This window comes from Cyprinus carpio, chromosome A8 (genome assembly GCF_018340385.1).
Source record: "Cyprinus carpio isolate SPL01 chromosome A8, ASM1834038v1, whole genome shotgun sequence".
NCBI lineage: Eukaryota > Metazoa > Chordata > Actinopteri > Cypriniformes > Cyprinidae > Cyprinus > Cyprinus carpio.
Genome location: NC_056579.1, coordinates 4469307 through 4482954, shown reverse-complemented (window position 1 = coordinate 4482954; position 13648 = coordinate 4469307). Strand labels below are relative to the sequence as shown.

At 34.7% G+C, this 13648-nt stretch overlaps 1 pseudogene; it reads left to right on the top strand.

Moving 5' to 3' along the window:
• The first annotated feature begins 4316 nt into the window (after positions 1-4316).
• On the top strand, positions 4317-9700 carry LOC109089297 (annotated as a pseudogene).
• Positions 9701-13648: the final 3948 nt, after the last annotated feature.

The window sequence follows — 13648 nt, the reverse complement described above, 5'->3', positions numbered from 1 at the left end:
CTGCAAACCTTCTAATCAGCTCGACAGGTCACCTGAAGATGGCTGACTTCAGTCTGGCCAGGCTCTTTTCCAATGAAGGAGATGGTCTGTACAGTCACTAGGTGATATTCTTCTGTCAAGCCGGCATTGAGCTACACTGGTCCTAGCAGTGAGATTCAGTTAAAGCATAGATTAAATGGCTAAAATTTTTTAATGTGCTGTGTTTCAAATGGTACAGAGCGCCCAAACTTTTGTATGGTGCTCGGAAACATGATGAAGGAGTTGATCTCTGGTAAGAAATTGTGGAATATAGGAAATTTCCTATAATTTAAAAAAATAATTATTGAGTAAAATGTTACTGATAAAGAATGTAAAATGCATCAGCATGTATTTTTTACATTTTTATCTTTCTATCCATCAATAAATAATTATAATTACTATCCAGTCTATTAATCTGTAGCTGTAAAATGTATAGTTGACAGTTGTCTTTGTTTTCATTTTTTGATTTTTTTTTTTTAAATTAAATTAGATAAATTGTACCAAAGTAATGAACTCAAACTAAACTGTGACTGAATGTCAGATTTCATAGTACAATAAATGTAAAGTTAAAGCAGATATTTTAATCCCTTCTTAACTGTCTCTTTCCTCGAGTGTCCACTAGATGGCAGTAGTGTCCATTCTACACTCAGCTGGTGTGTCCGAGTGGCTTCTGGCTTGTTTCAGGGCAGTGGGCTGCATTTTTGGGGGAGCTGTTGAATAACTCTCCACTTTTCCCTGGAGAGAATGACATTGAGCTGTTGTGGTGTGTGTTACGAGTGCTGGGAACTCCCAACCAGAAAGTTTGGCCAGTGAGCTCTCATTTGCATTCACTATGTCCGTTCATCATTACAGTTTAGAACAACTTGACACACAATGGGTGAACTATGGGTCATTGTTTTGCCTATGTCTTGTTGATCTAATCTAGGAAATAACAGAACTACCAGACTACAATAAAATCACTTTTAAAGAAACCCCCCCCCCCATTCCTTTGGATGAGATCGTGCCTGACACGTCATCACAAGCTTTGGACCTGCTGAAGAAGTTCCTCATCTCTCCAACCAAACAAAGCATCAGTACTAGACAGGTGCACATTTGAAGTAAAGATTTATTTAGTCGTGTAACTCCAGTGACACTCTTAGTGCCCCGTCTCTCTCCTTAGGCTTTCCTCCATCCGTATTTCTTCACGGACCCTCATCACTCAGAGCTGCCCATCCCTCAGCGTGGAGGAAAGCACAGACAGTGCATGCACACACCTTCTGAATTCCCAGTAGATAGACCTTTACATGAAAGGTTGGTGGACCGAGTCTGATCCAGAGACATGCGCAGAGTTGTTTGTGACAGCGGTATGAGCAGAGATGAAGGGCTTTGTACTTTGTTTCACACCAGGAAGAGGCCTATTAAGTCATGCACATTTATTTCATTTTTAAGGAAAATTAAATTAAAATATGTAATTAGATGAAATAGGCTCAGTTTTCCTGAACATACTTTTAATGAGCTCTCAAATGGCATGCCTAGATTGATGTGTTTAAATATCATCAAATATTTTCAAGAGATAATCAATTATGCAATGAAAAGGCAAAATTATTACATAAAAAGTAGGGCTGTCAAATGATTAATCACGATTAATCACATCCAAAATAAAAGTTTTGTTTACATAATATATGTATGTGTACAGGGTATATTTATTATGTATATATAAATACACACACATAAATTATATATTTAGAAAATATTTACATGTATATACATTTATATATTTATATTCTTATATTTATATTATATATAAATATATTTAATATATACATATAACATATTTTTCTTATCTATATACATACTGTAAATGTGTGTGTATTTATATATACATAATAAATATACACAGTACACAGACATATATTATGTAAACACAAACTTTTATTTTGGATGTGATAAACTACAATTAATCATTTGACAGCCCTGTATATACATTTATATTCTTTATATTCTTATATTTTATATTATATATAAAATATTTAATATATAAACATAACATAAAATATATACATGCATGTGTGTATTTATATATACATAATAAATATACACAGTACACATACATATATTATGTAAACAAAACTTTTATTTTGGATGTGATTAATCGTGATTAATCATTTGACAGCCCTAATAAAAAGTCATAAGTATGACAAAAAGTCAAACCATTTAATTAACAAAAGTGTAGTTTGTCATTTCTTGAGGATGAAAAACTAAATAAATATTCAGATTATTTATTATAATGCTCTATTAAAAAGGAATATGCTATATAATGTTCAGTTTTGCTGAACAGACTATAAGTGAACTTTCAAACGGCATGTCTAGCTGTATTTGTATATAAATATTTCGGTTTCAATTTACATGCTACAGTACACATGCTAGAGTAACAGCCTATTTGACTTGATATCATCTAAAACTGTTTTACTTACTCCACTTCAGAGGAATTGTAAAATGCCAATGGAAAAAAAGTCCCACGATTCTTCCTTTCTGCTCAACAACCATTAACCTTATCATTTCACACCAGTCAGTGGAAATTAACTGATTTTGGTTTTATTCAGTTAGCTGTAACTATATACAGTGATGCACAAGAACAGGTTTGATCATGCTTCATGCAGTTTAGTGTCAGCACTCTTCCCTGCACCAGTTTTTTGCACCAAAGAACAAATCACCAGGTTGTGAATCATACACTACTTTTCAAAGATTTGGGCACAGTAAGATTTTTTTTAGTAAGGGTGGATTAAATTGATCGAAAATTGACACACACACATATATATATATATATATATATATATATATATATATATATATATATATATATATATATATATATATATATATATATATATATATATATATATATATATATATATATATTAGATAAATGCTGTTGTTGTGAACTGAAACAATTGTAATATAAAGCAGCACAACTGTTTTAACATTGCTAATTATAAGAAGTTTTTCCTTAACAGCAGCATATTAGAATGATTTCTGAAGGATCATGTTACGCTGAAGACTGAAGTAATGATGCTGAAAAGTCAGCTTTGCATCACAGGAATAAATTACATTTTAAAATTGTTCACACAGAAAACTGTTATTTTAAATAGTAAAAACATTTCACAATTTTACTGCAGCTTTGGTGAGAGGAAGAGACTTATTTTAAAAACATTAAAACTTCTGAACAGTAGGTTAGTGTACATCCACTGTTATATAATTAATAACAATAAGGAAGCATTCTACCTTTCAAATGATCATTACATTGTTGAAAAGCTGTGAAGGAAGCTAGTCTTATCACTGATCATGCAAACAACTAGTTTCTATTAATAGTGCACAAAGCAGTTCTGTCCTTGTTTTATAGCTGTTTTTACATTATATTAACTTTATTACTATAAGCACTAACACAGTCATAGTTGTGAATCTCATCACACAGCCTCTCTGTCAGAGGTGGAAGCAGATAGTGTAACTTCAGTGAATCTGTTAAATTAACATGGACACTATATTTCAGGCAAATAAACTCCAAACCAGGACTTTTTATTCTGTTGTAGTCTGTTATACTTTCCATTATTTGAGCTAAATGATAAACACAACACACAGCATCATTCACTGCTCTAAGTTCCCTTCAGACTGAACAAACAAAAGGAAAGAAAACGGTACGCTTTGATTAACAAATGACTTCCACAGCCCCGCTCTGTGTGCATGTGGTGAAGCTGGATGTCTTTAGAACGATTGCAGCATTTGTCTCTATTTGCATTAATGCAATCAGCTCAACTGTCCTCTTGTGTTACATATTAAGCTGTGCTTTGCATCTTTTATTGGCTCCACTTTCCCTTTTGTTCCATTGGTGGTTTGGCTTTTATCAAGATTTTTATTTATTTTTTACGTTGGTTATAATTAATAGAATTTACAGCGAGTTTAGTTAAAGGGATAGTTCACACAAAAATAAATACTGTCATTATTTGCCCATTCTTACATTGTTCCAAACCTGTAGGTTTTTCTTTCTTCTGTAGAACACAAAATATATTTTGAAAAATGACTCCAGTCATTTTCTTTCTTGTCCATACAGTGAAAGTCAATGGGGTCCAAAGTTGTTCTTCAAAATGTCTTCTTTTGTGCTCCACAAAAGAAAGTCGTACAGGTTTGGAATGACATGAGGGTGAGTAAATGATGTAGATGTGAGTAAATGAGTTTGGTTATTTCTTTATATTGCTTTTTATATGTCTTTATACTTTAAGAATAATTGTAAAATAGTTTAAAGCTAGTATTTGAGAATTTACTCAAATTTTCTTGATGCATTCGGTTCAACTTCCACATAGAAACCTTTCTGTGTGTTTTAGCAGATCTGAGTATTTGATTTTGGTCTTTATACTCTTTGTTGTCTTTGCATATTTGAAATTCTCATTTGCAGTGTAGACTGATGTGGCATATTTCCAGACTTTTTAGTGCATTTGAACTTATGAGACACCCCATTTGCTGAAGCTGACCTGTCTGTGGCTCCGCCCACTGTCCCCACATGTCTAACCTCAATCACCCACAATGCCAGAGCACAGAAATCTTCACACATAAAGTTCTGACCCATCAGCGGTGCTCATCTTCGTCACAGACACCTGTCCTGAAGACCGAACAGATAAGCTCAGGTATGCCACTTTACAATCAGATCTACATTACCATATCTACAGCTGCATTAGCAAATCAAACAATGCAAGCGATGCTTATCTTGTTTTTAGAGTAATTTGATTCTAAGTGTAATTTCTGTTAAATAGACAGGTGACTGCTGTTGTGATTTGTCTTGTGCACTTCAAATCAGTATCATTTATTTTAAGATATGTGCCAAAGATAGAAGGGTTTGTTTGCTATGTGAAAGTATGGGTTTTGTGTTAAATGTGAATCTGAAATGTAAATATGGTCTTAAATGTTATTGGGATTCCAGCTTGATTTCCAAATATATTCAGAATGTATTTCTGAAATTTATTTTTATGTGGTTCAGCTTTTAACTGAAGATATTCTATTGCAGTTATTGAAACAATTAAATAATAGCTTGGATTGTAACTGATACACTCAATGCAAAAAATTCTTCTTGTTCTTACTGACAGAATTATACATAATTAGGAGGTTTTCCCTCATTGCACTACACTTTAACATGCTACTTCAGGGATATATATATAATTTTTTTTTTTTTTTTTTTATGTGACATTTTCCATGTGCATTAAATTTCCCTATTCACGCGGTACAAAAGGAGTTCCGGACAGACATGGAGACCTCCACTGAACAGGCTCGCTGGGTTTCCTCCTCCATGGTATCATCAGAGGTGATGCCCACTTACACACCTGACTCCAGCTATATGGTCCACACTGAGGAGGGTTCAGTGTACCCCTACACCGATGCTGATCACAGCAGCCTGCCCTCTTTGTTCAGCAGCCCTGTCAATGGTCGTCCATCTGGAGCTTTTCAAACCAGCTCAGGTCAGTGCTGCACGTACAGGACACAGCACACTGTCAAGTATTATGGCAATGTAACATGGTACTTTGATATACATATCTACCATGCACAAGTTTGAGGTCTGTACCATTTTGAAATGTTTTTGAAAGAAGTCTCTTTTGCTCACTGAGTCTGCATTTATTTAATCAAATAGTAGTGTATACTGTACTGAACAATTACCATATTCATATGCTATTACTTTTTCTTGGAACAGTGCCATAGTATTAACATCTCCAAAATGTACTCTGTTGTTGTCCTATAAAGAAAAAAACATATAAATAATGTAAAAAGAACCCACTAGTACAGAGAAACTATATGTAAGTGAAAGTATGGGACATCTTCAGCAATGGTTATATTTAAAATGTATTGTTAAAGACTGTGTTGTATGGAAGCCTGTTTCCACCACTGAATAAAAAAAAAAAAATGTGACTTTTGCGACTTTTTATCTCACAATTCTGACTTTTTTTCCTCAGAATTGCGTGATACAAACTCACAATAGCCAGTTAAAAAGTCATAATTGTGAGATATAAACTTGCATTTCTGAGAAATAAAGTCAGAACTGCGAGATATAAACTATCAATTGCGAGGCATAAAGTCGCAATTCTGAGAACATAACAGTCCCCCCCCCCAAAATTGCGAGTTTATATCATGCAATTTTGACTTTATAACTTGCAGTTGTGAGTTTATATCTCACAATTCTGTGAAAGAAAAGTCTGAATTGTGAGATAAAAAATCGCAATTACTTTAAAAAAAATGTATTCAGTAAAAAATAAAAAATAGTAAAAAATATAAGAATTTAATTTTTTTAATTTAGCATTTTTACTTTACACAAGTAAAATAATACTACTGAATAAAAAATAAAACAACATAACTATGGAAGCCCGTTTCTGCCACTGAATAAAAAATAAAACAAGGTAATTGCCATATAAACTCACAATTCTGATTTTTTTTTTTTTTAGAATTGTGAGTTCATTTCTTGCAATTCTGACTTTATAACACGCAATTATGAGTTATAAAGTCAAAACTGCAAGTTATAAAGTCAGAATTGCGAGTTTATATCACAATTCTGAGAAAAAAAGAATTGTGAGATAAAAAGTCGCAATTACCTTGTTTTATTTTTTATTCAGTGGCAGAAACAGGCTTTCATACATATCCCAGTTTAATATGCAGAAAAGTAATTGAATGAAAGTTGAAACTCTTTTAAAAATATATATAAATACTGTGTCTCTGTGGTGCTATCAACATGCTCGTTTTACTTAAGCAGCCTAATGGAGCAGCATTAACAGACTTTCCCAGATTTCAGTTCCTTTCTTTGAGCTTCCTTCCTTCCTCCTTCTCTCCCTCAGTATATCCCGTTTACTCCTCTCCATTCCTGGGAAACCTGTCCTGGCTGGAAAGTTCGAATGGCCCATCTCTAACCAGCCTTTTCTCATCATCCCCATCATCCTGGCACAGCAGTGCGTTTTCCTCATCCTTCCACGGCTCCACGCCCCTCTCCTCTGCCAGACCGCCTCGTTCTGCCCTGCCCTCAATTATCCAGGACCAAAAGGACACCCTCATTGTGCAGGAGAGCATGAAAGGAGAGAGGCTGAGTCCTCCTGGAGGTGGAGAGGCGTTTGGCGGTGTGTTTTCCCCTTCAGTGAGCAGTGTGTATGCGCAGACACACTCCTCAAAAACACACTCGCAGTCACTGAGCCACTACAGTCCTTACGGGAGCTTCACGCAGGACTACAACAGTTCACTTCTCTACACACCCTCGTCCTTCTCACCCAAATTATGCAGCAAGATGAAATTCTCTCCATTAGGTGAGGAAGTATCATAACAGGCAGATAATGTGGGGTGGCACTAGAGTTGTGGGTTAAAACACTGCAAAAAGTTTTTTTTTACTATATATTTTTGTCTTGTTTTCCAATACAAATATCTAAACATTCTTAAATCAAGATAGATTTATTTGAGAAGCAAAATAACTTCTGATGTTTTGATTTCTGATAAAATTATCAAAATTAACTGGGAAAAAGCTTAAAACAACAAAAAAAATAATCAAATCAAATCAAAACAATAATACTAATACAATTAGTACCTCATAATTACTGAGGTAAATACTAATACACATGACAATTATGCAATAAATATGAATTAACATAAGATGTAGCATAAAACCCTAATGAACTAAGATGAATAGCATTCTTTTCCCTTCCAAAAACTGTAAATTAAACAGTATTTTACTGTAAAATTACATGAAAAATCCCTTTAGATAGAGTTTTACAGTATAGAATAAGGGAACTTATTGTTAACCAACTAAAAGGGTTTTAGACTAGTATTTTTTTACTGTCAAAATTACAATCTTTTTTAAAATTGAATGTTCTTCAGTGGTTCTTTGCAGTACTTTTGGTTCAGCTACTGTATGGTTCTTTGTTGTTACTCGATCAGCACATTGGTTTCTGAATTGTATAAAAATCACCAGCACATAAATGGTTTTCTAACAAACTAAAGAATAAAAGTAGGACATCAGTCTGTAAATGCTCTAATTGAAATCTTTATTTTTAAGAATTTGTTTCATTGTGTATTTCTGATCAAGCTGGGCAATGATGTGCAATGTAAACATTATTTCTGATCTTTTGTGGTGACAGAGCCGCGTGAGTGTGTGAACTGTGGGGCCACTGCAACCCCTCTGTGGCGGCGTGATGGAACGGGACACTACCTCTGTAATGCCTGCGGTCTGTACCACAAGATGAACGGACAGAACAGACCCCTCATCCGACCCAAAAAGAGACTGGTACACCTCACATATACTCAATTCACTGATTTAGAGAACGAACTTAAAAAAAAACAGATTTATTTAAAGATTTATTTGATCAAAAATACTGTAAAAACAGTGAAATATTACTACAATTCGAAATAACAGTTTTCTATTTGAATGTATTTTAAAATGTAATTTATTCCTGTGATAGTAAAGCTGAATTTTCAGCATCATTACTCCAGTCTTCAGTGTCACATGATCCTTCAGAAATCGTTCTAATATGCTAATTTGATGCTGTGCTGCTTAATGTTGTTGTGGAAGTAAGTTCAAAAGTACAGCATTTATTTCAAATATCTTTTGCAGTACTTTAAATTTCTTTACTGTCACTTTTGATCAATTTAATGCATCTCTGCCAAATAAAAGTATTGATTTCTTTAGAAAAAAAACCCCAAGTCTTACTGATCTCAACTTTCTGCTGTATAATTTTTCTCTCTCTGTAGGTCATCAGTAAGCGAACAGGAACTCAGTGTGCGAACTGTCAGACCAGCACCACCACGCTGTGGAGACGCAACGCCAGCGGAGAGCCCGTGTGTAACGCTTGCGGACTCTATTTCAAGCTTCACAATGTGAGCAACTTCACTCATTTCAGTTGACTTTTTTTATGCAAATGTAAAAACGGAATTGGGTTAATTGAGTAAAAGCTGATGCATGTAAAAATCTGCGATGGAATCCACTGTGAAGTCGTGTCACTCACAAGTGGGAATTGTGGCATGCAAATTACATCTAGCACCAAATTTTTGCCTGCATTTGTGCCGTTACCTGATTTGCATGAATTTTTTCTGTGTATTGCGAGCAAAACAAAACAAAAACAAATCATTCGTAGTCATTTCCTCCCTGTAGCTCTGCAACACTTTCAGCCAACTTCTGACTTACTCTACACCGTAAAGTAGTTTTGTCGAATTTCGACCAGATTATCATTATTTATGCAATTCCATTTGGCTAGAAATTACACATAATCTCTCTCATCAGGTGAACAGACCGCTCGCTATGAAGAAGGAAGGCATCCAGACCCGCAACCGTAAGGTGTCCAGCAAGAACAGGAAAGGGAAGAAGTTTAGCGCCACAGAGGAGAATCTATACTTTTCAAAGAATCCTGCATCCGATCAGCATTTCGACTTGTATTCTCAGAGTCCAGGAGCTCTGGGCATCTACAGCCACTCTTCCCATTCACTGCCGCCCACCGCTGCCTTCCACAGCCACCAGCCTGCCTTACCCATACCACCCACCAGCTGCCATCTTACCCGGCCTGGTGTGACAGGAACCATGGAAAGCTGGGAAAAGTTGTACAAAACACTCACAACTGCCCAGCCATGTGTTAAGATACTCAGTAAAAACATACTTGAAAATTTAACAGATGTGGATGCATGAAAAAAACATGTTGCCCTAAAAATATTTGGATGCTTAAGTCACACATGATATCTGAACATCAATCCACTGTATACAAAACATCAAATCGTGTGCATTTATTTTAAAGAAAGATAGAACAAACACACTTTTCAAGTTTGTTTGATTTGAAAAGCTTGAAAGATGAAAAATATTATGAAGCATATTGTGAAGCATTAGTGGAACATGTCCATAGTTATAAAACTACATGAAAGTTTTGACAAAGGTTTTGTGGTCAGAAAGATATATATTTTTAAGAAATTGATACTTCTATTCAGCAAGGATGCATTAAATTGATCAAAAGTGACAGTAAAGACATTTATAATGTTACAAAATTTTAAATAAACGCTTTCTATTTATCAAAGAATCCTGAATAAAGTATCAGTGTCTACAAAAATGTGAAGCAGCACAACTGTTTCAACTCTGGTAATAATCTGAAATGTTTCTTGAGAAGCAATGATTTCTGAAGATCATGTGACACTGAAGACTGGAGTAATGATGCTGAAAATTCAGCTTCGTGTCACAGCACTAAATTACATTTTAAAATATATTCAAATAGAAAACAGTTATTTTAAATAGTAATAAAATTTCACATTTTTTTTACTGTTTTTCTGATCAAATATATGCAGCCTCGGTGAGCAGAAGAGATTTCTTTCAAAAACCAACCCCAAACTTTTAAATGATAGTGTATATATAGACTGCCTTTACTTTTTTGTGTTTGTAATCACTTTTCTAGAACTTTCTTTAACACTTTTCTTTGTGGAATCTGTAATTTGTTTTTAAAATGTTGTATGGAAAAAGAATGCAGTTTACAAATAAACATTTATGTAAAGTATCGTTTTCTTTTTGTATTTGCTGTAAATCTTGACAAGATACAAGAGGAGCGTGAAGACTTGCTTGAATTCAAAACAGTCTTTATATCCAAACAGCGAGGCTCCTTGACGTGACTGCATCATAACAGACGTTTGACGTTGTGGTTGTGGTTTTTCTATCACTCCATTGAGAACTCTGCAGCCTGCATGAATTAGCTTGTAGTGGGAGTTCGACAGTTACGATGTGCCATGACAGCACATATGCAAATCCAGCATTTTCCATAGAGTGGAGGAGCAAGTGCTGCTCGAAAATCATAGGGGATGAGTGATGCCAAAATGCATAAATCATACGAGCTGTTTCAGTGCCAATTAGTTCAGATTGTGCTGTGGGAGAAACATTTCTTCAACAGCATTTTTTGTTTATCATGTGTGATTTATAGTCGAAAACACATAAAAGCTTAGTTTTGCAAATCACAGGCAAATTCATAGATGTTCCACTTTCTTATTTAAACCATATGTTGCTCCCTTTATATATATATATATATATATATATATATATGTGTGTGTGTGTGTGTGTGTGTGTGTGTGTGTGTGTGTGTGTGTGTGTGTGTGTGTACTCTATCTCTCTCTCTCTATATATATATATGGCAAAAAAAGGCAAAAACATATAATACTGTACGTAAATATTTTTTCTATATTTGGCCTTTTACTTGTATATTTTTAAAAATATATTTTGGTATATAAAGGTAGAAACTAAAAATATTTAATTGAGCATTAGACCATTATATATTTAATTGAGCATTATAATACATTTAAAATATATTTTGGCCAGGTTTTTTTTTTTCTTTTTGCCCAGTGAGAATGTTTGGCTATGGTTTTGCTATACAGTTTCTAAGGTGCTCTGAGTGTTATTAAGCTGTTGTTACAGTATGTGTTTACTAAAGAGTTCTCAGTGGTTGCTTACTAGTCAAAATCATAACTGTTATGGAAGACATGACATTCAGTGTCACCAAAACACACACACAAACTATAATCCCAGCATCACTGAGCCGCCAGATTGGCTTTATTGCGTGCATTGCTCCATGCCACTCTGGAAAAAGGCCTCAGCGCTATGGAATACGGGTCTCTGTGTGAGCTGAACTCTGGTTGGCGATGATATCTCAGATAGTGCCCCTCCCCTCTCCTCCATCTGTTTCCATCTCTCATGGTTGACCACATAGCTCTGCTCCCCTGGCTTCTAGTGGAGCCTCATTGTGCAACGCAGGCGGCTTCTGGTTTTCCGGACTCTATAAAAAAATTGCAAAAGGGAAAGGGAGATGCACAGAAAGAGGCTGCAAGCAATGGCATGGGTGTTTTTTCAAGCCTGGTGCACAAGGCACATCGTTCGCTTTTTTCTGTCATGGGCTTCCTCCATTCAGGGTGAAGCCGTGTTATCTGGTGGAGTCGGCACCATAGTGAGGGGGAAATGCTACTGAATGACTGGGAGAGATTAGCAACCACAGGACAGGTCCAGCCGACACATACAGGCCCGAACGTTAGCGCTCGCCAGCTCCACCGCGCTCACGCTCGCAACCTCTTTTCCATTCACGTAAACAGACTGACAAAGACAAGAAGGGCTTAAATGGGTTTTTTTCCATTTAAAATCGATAGAGGTGATTTCTCAGTATGCTAAATAAACTGCTTTTGTGTGCAGAAATGTTGATCACAATACAAACTGGCTGAACTGTTTGGCATGAAATATATGAGAATCATTAGAGAAGAAAAAAAAATGTTCCAGCAGTTTAGGATTGATTGGTGGCCTTACATGTTTGTTTCGATGGCTTCTATCAAGGGATGGTCAAAATTTAGCTTGTTGACCTCACTGACCCCATAAAAGCATCTTTCTCCACTGACAGCCATTCAAATGTAGCTGTGTATTCTGATTAAATATTTCCCTGTATTATTGTAGTTGTTTTAATAGTGCCTCATCGTTTGACTTCAAAGTATTTCAATTAATAAGTTATTATTAATACGTTTAAATAATCTAACTCTGATGCAAATTTAAATGCTAAAAAAAAACTACTCAATAACTACTTATTTTAATATAGAACATAAAGTTCTTTAATTTCTGAATTACAAAATAAATTATGGTTAATTCGTTTATTATATAAATATTACCAGTTTGTGTTAATAAAAAAAAGTTGAAAACAGGGGGCTTTGTCATAATTACAGAAAAAAAAAAAAAAAAAAAAAAAAAAATTCTTAATCCAGGTGTTTCCAATCTTTCTGATATGATCATCCTTGTGCAAGGGACTCCCACCCTGAAATTTAAAATAAAACAATATATTTTCATTTATAATTTGTACTGTGAAAATGTATATACTATTAGGCCTATAAAAAATGCGTAAAATATTATTTGGGAAATGTTTTTATTGCATTATATTACATTATTATGTTTTTTTTTTTGTTCTCAACATAGTACTGTAATGTTAGATGTATTATTTATTTTTAGTATTAATTTATTATTTTTATAAAAATTTATTTATTTAGTTTGATCTCATTTTTTAGCATTTATTTATTTATTAATTTCCCCCACAGAGCGCTACCTTGCAGACTACAGTTTGAAAACAAAAATCCCATGTCTTAGTCTGTATGGCATATTTCAAATTATATTGTATTATTGTACAAGTTGGCCCCTGACCGCTAACATAAATTAAGAAGGGGAAAAAAAGACAGAAAAAAAAATTATAAAAAAAAAGAAACCAGGGTGTACTTGTAAATAGTGTGCATAATTATTATTTGAATCTTTCTTTGAGAATTGTATTACATGTAAAGTTTCGTGTCAAGCGAATTGACAATTATGTCATATCATAATCACAATTTTTGGTAAATACGCAGCACTGACCTCCAGCGTTGCAGCACAGACTGCAAGCGAGCACGCGCTCTGCGTTAATGACGTCATTTCAGTGCGCCTGCTCTCGCGCCTAGGAGAAAAATAAAGAGGAAGAATGGCGTGGTTAATGTAAAAAGCAGAGTCAATAGGGGCGGGGTGTAGCGACGAGGAAGTGCTGTAGGACACGAAGGTCTCAGGTGTGATACCAATTTTTATTTTTAAATAAATGTCATAGCACTATCTCCGATAAAATTAAAAAAAATTAAA